This window comes from Rhynchophorus ferrugineus, unplaced genomic scaffold, assembly GCF_030347505.1.
Source record: "Rhynchophorus ferrugineus isolate W39M unplaced genomic scaffold, kcgeb_rfMv2 rfM4, whole genome shotgun sequence".
Taxonomy (NCBI): Eukaryota; Metazoa; Arthropoda; class Insecta; order Coleoptera; family Curculionidae; genus Rhynchophorus; species Rhynchophorus ferrugineus.
The window spans coordinates 29,624,546-29,632,811 of record NW_027472583.1 but is presented as its reverse complement, the minus strand read 5'-3'; positions in this window follow the sequence as shown (position 1 = coordinate 29,632,811).

The following is an 8,266-nucleotide window of genomic DNA, read 5'->3' as shown; positions in this document are numbered from 1 at the left end:
ACGCAACAGTCGGCTGGCAAGGTTATGGCGTCTGTATTTTAAGATACGCAAGGAATAATTTTCATTGACTACCTTGAAAAAGGAAGGACCATCATAGTCGCTATTGAATAGCGTTATTGGACCGTTTAAAGGACGAAAAACGACCGCATTTGAAGAAAATGAAAGTGCTGCTTCACCAAAACAATGCACCGTGTCTCAGGTGAGTGAAAACGATGGCAAACATCCATGAATTGGGCTTCGAATTGCTTCCTCTTCCACCGTATTCTCCAGATCTGGCCCCCAGCGACTATTTCCTGTTCTCAGATCTCAAAAAATGCTCACTGGGAAGAAATTTTCGTCGAATGAAAAGGTGATCGCCGAAACTGAGGCCTATTTTGAAGCAAAGGACAAATCGTACTACAAAAATGGTATTGAAAAGTTGAAGGGTAGCTATAATCAGTATATCACCCTTGAAGGGAATTAGGTTAAATAAAAAAAACTGATTTTGCCAAAAAAATGTGTTTGTCTATGGTAGGCCGGGGACTTTTCAATTTATCTGTTATAATTGTGATTTTCTTCCAATTAACCAATGCGTTTTCCTAAATTTTAACTCCATTTCTTTCATTTTCATTTTTACATGTTCCAAGTTTTTCATTCAAGATTTATTCCGAGATGGTTAGCTTTGTTGATGTTCTATATGGAAAGATAGTATTATTTATTGTTATTGGTGCTTGTGCCATCCAATTATTCCATTATACGACAGCAAGATTCGCAGTGTTATCAGCACATGTAGCCATCGTGACATTTTCCATTTGTAGTATATCAGATGGGTAGAGTAGGAGAGAATACTTCCTAGTTTTTTGACTCTACTCTCACTCCTCTTGTTTGACTCTAAATATTCTGGTCGTAATGTAAGATTTTAATAGTTTAATGTGTTGTTTCAGAAACGTTTTCTGTAGTTTATAAACAAGGCCGTCATACCTTATCGAAAGCTTGTGCTACATCTAAGAATATAGCTGAACATACCTTTTTACCTTCATAGGCTTTTTGAATTACATTTGTTATTCCAAACATGTGGTCATTTGTCGAATTATGTCGTATTAACGAACCTAAACTGATGTATAACTATTAAGCTTTTCCTTTCTGCAATACGGTTAAAATGGACAGCATATTCGGTGAACCATTTTATATAGACTACTAACTAAAATAAATACTATAGAATAAAAAATAGTTAACAATTAAAAAAAAAATTTATATCCAGTTTAGTTTGGATTTGGATAATTAATATTTTAAAAACAATTCAATAAGAAAATTAAATAATCTACGTTTTTGACAAAGTCATAAAGATAATGATTTACTATGACCTCGAAAAAGCGTGGACGCGTGTGAGCACGAGAAATGTTTTGGAATCAGCATTTAGGAATATCTACACCATCATTGGCTAGCGAAATTATTGCTGCAGTGAAGAAGATGATAGAAGAGGCCTACCGAAATTACCTATGCAGAAACAGTTACTGCTAAATAATATGTTGAAAATTGTTCATCTGCTGTATGCTGTAATATATATAAAGGGGAATACTGTTACATTATAATAACATATCATCCTATACAACAGCATTAGCATTTTGGTATTTAACTAAAATCATGTGTGTAGAATATAATTCTTACTGGTCAGGTTTGGCAATGTGTGTATATTCTGTGTATATTTTGGATAAAAAAGAGTCAAGACAAACGAGAACATAACAAGACATGGTTAAATGGTTTTTGAACTATAAGACGATATACTGACTAAATATGATATAGTGAAAATAATGTATCTATACATTCCCAAATTACAAAATCAAATTCAGAAATGTTTCTGCTAACTAGTTCTAGTCAAGAGTAAGCTTCTAGTTTAGAGTAAACACTCTTTTCTAAATATGTAGCGAAAGTAAATAATCATAACCAAAATAGGCAAATCACGCAATAACTAACTTTAATCCCGCATCATAAAATATTTCAAGAAACTAAGAATGTATAAATAAATCTGAACCCAAAGTAAGCATCGAGATTCTATCTATTTACTAGGAGAATATTAAAACAATTGCCTAGAAATATTATAATAAGGCTTAAATATATACCCGTGCAGTGGAAAGTTCAATTCATCATGATACCAAAACCTGGTATACCACTATATAATGTTAAATTATACAGACCCTTCTACCTAACAATGGTCTCGACACTTTTTAAGAAAATATCGATGGCAAAATAAAATAAATATTGAGTTAAACCCGAACTATCAGTTTGGAGTCATATATAGACATTATTAAATATTATTTGGAGGAAAAACAAAAATGCTACGCTGTTTTTCTAAACAAGATATTAATAAAGTATGCAAGAAGACTTTAAATGTAAACTAAACAAAAGGTTTCCAAAACATTATGTACACATATTAACATCCTATATTACTACAAAACTCTTCAGAATTAAACAAGACGATATATTTTCTAAAATAAAAGAAATACAAGCACATTATACATAATTGTACAAGAATTACAGAAGGTAAATTCTTGATTGGTGGCAATGAACTAGAACCAAGAGGCATGTAAATAAAGATTTCAGACAGACTTAAAAATAAAATAATAGATTGGAATGTGAAAATTATGACTTACAAATCAACAAGACCCGCAATTCCCTAAACCAAAAACAAAGCTCTAGCTACTAGATCGCCAACACATCCTTCGAAGACCGATGATGATAAACCCTCTAGGAACTAGTGTTATAATGAACGAATTAATGTAATAATGAATGCGAGTGAAATAGGTGTAAATTATATCACAGCTGAACATCTTAAGTGAGTGTGACCTATCCTGAAGGATAGTTAATTTCTTTAAAAACATCAAAAATTTGTTTCATAATCTATCCAATAAAACAGCCAACGAACGTCATCAAAATTTATTACGTCAGCAGAATTTTGATTTACAACGTTTACCGATTTCGAAGCCTTAATTATTATCATTAATATCTTTAAGAATTTGGTAGACATTTGACAACAGGATTGACCAGTAGTACTAACATATCTAATTTTGTAAACGATTCGGTTGCGTGTTCCTACATATCAGAGAACATTCTCTTTTGAACTAAGGAACTTTTGAAATGAGAAGAAGAACAAATCCGCCTCGAGTTTAAAATGAATTTTACATTATTACAAACTGCATTTGGTAGTATATTCACTATCGTCAATGACGCGCATTGGTTGTTTTGTTGGATGAACTATGTAAATATATATATATATATATATATATATATACATTTATTCAACACAACATCGTAATGTTTTCGCATCAACTTTGACCATTATCGTTACTGTTCGAAGGAACTCCTTAGAGGTTCGATCTGTTTCTGGCGCTGATTATTTATTGGCTTTTGCATTTTCAATCAGAGTAATCACAAACACTAAGTAATTATTCGAAATTTATCAAAACTAGCATAGAGTCAAAACAATGTTTGCCAGTATATAACCGGTAAGTATTACCACTAATTTTATAAATTGCTTCGGTTACATGTTCGGACGCATCGTGTATATTCGCATTGTACATATTTTTAACTAGAATAAACTAAGTAGGAAAATACGGTCTAATTTTAAGCGCCAGAAAAAGTTAACACGAAGACATCGTGATGACATGAATTCATTACTACTTCGGTCTAAACCATTTATTTAACCTAATAACGAACGAAATAATTTTTATATATAAATATCAATATGTTAATAGACTTAGCGAACATGTGGCCTCCCTTTTTGCTGGAAACTGGGGCGTGAAATTTGGTTCGGTTGAAAATTATATGAAGAAGAATTTTGTGTAATATGCGCTAGCAGAGAAGTCAAGGACAAGGTTAAAGCCTGGAACGAGCGAAAATGGGAATTATTTCTTCAAAATCTAGGCAACCCCACTGCTCTTTATGACTTATGGCGCGCCACCAAAGGCGTAATAGGGAAAAATTCGAACGCAATCCCTCCTCTAAACGCCGATTCCTCCACGGACATCGCCTTAACAAATCCGGAAAAAGCCGAGCTACTCGTTAATTTATTCGAGAATCAAATTAAATGCAATCCATGTCTTGGGCTATCCCAACAGACGTTGTCCATCATAGACGAAGAATCCCCTCTCTGAAGAGGAAAAACTTCCAATCAGTGCATCTTCTGAAGATCACAGTCTCTCCCAGAAACCTTCAGCTCTCCATAAAACGCCTAAAAAATCTCCATAATCGTCTAAAAAAGCTCCAGAACCAGATGGTATAACCATAAACCATCTGAAAAACCTCACTAGCAACTATCAAAACTTGCCAATATAATCAACTCCATCCTGAGGTTAAAGCATTTGCCAAAGAATTGGAAACATGCGCTTGTTGCTGTCATTCCTAAAAAGAAAGCGAAGTCCAATCCATCTGACTACAGGTCCATCAGCCTGATTAGGTCACTTTCCAAACTTTCCGAAAAAGCGATGTTACACGCTTTGAATAGCTTCACAGACGCACACCACATAATCCCGAACGAACAACTCGGTTTCCATGCCAAACATTCAAGCCTTCATCAAGCTGCTCGCGTCGCAGCAAAAATCCACCAGGTAATAAGAAAAAGTCAAAATACTGGAGCCATCTTTTTAGATGTTTTCAAAGATTTCATACTTGGATGGTAGGTCCTTTCAAGTAAGGACTGGTGACGCAGTCTCCTCTCGAAAACAGATTTCCACAGGAGTTCCGTAAGGTGCTCCACTAGCCCTTGCCCTATTCAACCTTTACATTGCTGATTTCCCACTCCACAAACATTCCAACACAGTATTTTATGCAGAAGAAACAGCCTTCTTCACAACCGGTTAGAGTCCCGAAGCTATTCGCGACATACTTTAAATCCAACTGAACCAGACGATTGCGTGGTGCAAATTCTGGCGTCTGCAGATAAACCCGAACAAATCTCAGGTTATTCTGTTCCGCCGCAAGAAGGCTCCCCTGGCTCAAGAAAATATAATACCTCGGTCTCAAGTTCGACCGCAGGTTCCAATGGTCAGCCCAAATCTAGCACGCTATCTGCAAAAGCAATGGCGTTTATAGTCTACTCTTCCCACCTCTCTGCAGAAAAAGTAAACTTCACATTCCCCTGAAAGCGACTCTGTATAAAATGCCAGTTCGTCCAGTCTGCCTTTATGGAGCACAAGTGTGGTACAGATATAAATAAGTAAATTCGGATAAAACGAAGTACGCCGAAATTAAGCAACTAGGAATAGCCATCAGATCGGTGAAAGAAAATATATAAACAATATTTCGCAACCAGCTTTTGATTTAAAGTGATTTCTGGTGAATACAGAACAGCTGAGAAAACTTATCTTTGCTTAAGAACTGAGGCAATTTGAAAGGTTACTAAGAATTGTCTGTAAATTTTAGTGGTATTAACTTTATTAGTGGTATTAACTAATTTATTTCATTTTCCATTGGTAAATGCATTTCCTACCAACGTACTAACTAAATATTGCAAGCAATAAATACTTTAATTTGTGCAACAAGAATTAAAATGAATGTTGCAACGAATATTAACAATTATAAAATAGCTTCATAGAATTTTAATTCCTCATTTTTTGGTGAGTTTTTAGTTCCCACATGGGACTTAAGACAAACTAAAAACCAGTAGATTAAGGCAAACCATAGAACGCAAATTAAAGAAAAACTACTTGTAAGGATGACATAAGTTTTACATAAAACAATAAATAAATACATCTATTGCTAGGAAAAAAATTACTGCTACAGTTTCAAAGATTGAAAAGTGGAATAAGTAAGTAATGAACGATTGAATTTTCTTTTTTAAATTTAGGTAAAGAAATTGTTCTTTTAACCAGTCTGGTGTATTTATTGCTCTTCAATATATATGTTAGGTCAGGAATATGAATAAAATATAAAGATCACATGACATAAATGAAGTAATGAAAATATGTAGAAGTTAAAATGATACTAACTACATAATTTGCATAGATGGAATACAAAGGAACAATAGAAGAAATTATGAATTATTAAAAGTATATTTTTAAACATTTGAACATCAAACAAAAACATTGATAAATAATAAGGTGTTTAACGACTAATTCAAAAATGTATACGACCATATGACATTTTATTTTTTTAACCTTATACCATTTATTTTATTTACTTTATAGACCTAAGTTTTAAAAAATCAATAGCCCATTTAATGATTTTGTAAATACAGTCATTAAATATACATTTCTAAATTGTAAAAAATTAATTATCTAATTGTGTTCGCTATTGTTTTAATATACATTCTAAAAGCAAATATCAATTTCAAAATTGTTTTATTCATATATTCTCTGTTTTAATATACAAACATGTATTACTTCATTTATTATTCCATATTTATGTTTATAATATAAAAGCAAAGAAAAATTATGTATAGTTATATTTAATGATCTGAAGTTTTCACAGTTCTGAATGTAATCTTGCGATAATTTGTTTGTTGATTATTAAAACTTAAATGAAATTAGATATAATTAAATTCCATTTAAAAAATGTTTGAGATAAAATTTCAAATTCTTGAGATAGTTGGCTTATATATTAATATGTTTTAAAATATAGACATTTATTATTTTAACTGATGTTATATATTAAATTAATTTCGAATTTTATATTGAATATACTGTGTAAACAAGTTTTAGTAACATATCATTTTCAAATTATTCCCTTTACTCTATTACGAGAGGAACATTATTAACTTAATAAATTGACGTTTAGCCATTTTATAACCTCTAATTATTATGACTAAATTTTTGAAGAATTTTACATACATTTGACAACCAGGCTAATTTTATAAGTTGATTCGGTTACATGTTCGGTCGTATCGAACAACATTGTGTATTTTTTTAACTACAATAAAATTAGTACAATTATAAAATAGCTTCATAGAATTTTAATTCCTCATTTTTTGGTGAGTTTTTAGTTCCCACATGGGACTTAAGACAAACTAAAAACCAGTAGATTAAGGCAAACCATAGAACGCAAATTAAAGAAAAACTACTTGTAAGGATGACATAAGTTTTACATAAAACAATAAATAAATACATCTATTGCTAGGAAAAAAATTACTGCTACAGTTTCAAAGATTGAAAAGTGGAATAAGTAAGTAATAAACGATTGAATTTTCTTTTTTAAATTTAGGTAAAGAAATTGTTCTTTTAACCAGTCTGGTGTATTTATTGCTCTTCAATATATATATTAGGTAAGGAATATGAATAAAATATAAAGATCACATGACATAAATGAAGTAATGAAAATATGCAGAAGTTGAAATGATACTAACTACATAATTTGCATAGATGGAATACAAAGGACAAATAGAAGAAATTATGAATTATTAAAAGTATATTTTTAAACATTTGAACATCAAACAAAAACATTGATAAATAATAAGGTGTTTAACGACTAATTCAAAAATGTATACGACCATATGACATTTTATTTTTTTAACCTTATACCATTTATTTTATTTACTTTATAGACCTAAGTTTTAAAAAATCAATAGCCCATTTAATGATTTTGTAAATACAGTCATTTAATATACATTTCTAAATTGTAAAAAATAAATTACCTAATTGTGTTCGCTATTGTTTTAATATACATTCTAAAAGCAAATATCAATTTCAAAATTGTTTTATTCATATATTCTCTGTTTTAATATACAAACATGTATTACTTCATTTATGATTCCATATTTATGTTTATAATATAAAAGCAAAGAAAAATTATGTATAGTTATATTTAATGATCTGAAGTTTTCACAGTTCTGAATATAATCTTGCGATAATTTGTTTGTTGATTATTGAAACTACTAAACTACTAACACTACTAAACGACTAACATAGAGTTCAAAAAATCTTGATCACCATTTTTCCCAATATCTTAAAAAATATTTGCAGCTATGGTTCAGAAACTTATATATGCTATGTTTATAATGTTTATTATTATATTATATATTATTATTATGCTTTATATTATTGTTATACTATATATTGTTATTATACTATATCTGTTTTTTTGGACTTATCGTAGTACTTCATCAACTACTTACTTCTTCCAGCATTTCATAATAGTTCAAGTCCGATTGTATTCCAATAACAAATATCCCCATTTACAAGATACGTGTTGAATAATTACGTACATGAAGAAATAACTGTTTCACTGTAATTTAAATATTTGGACTTTATTGCCTCTTTAAAAAGCCAGATAACGATATTAATTAAAAAGTTCTATT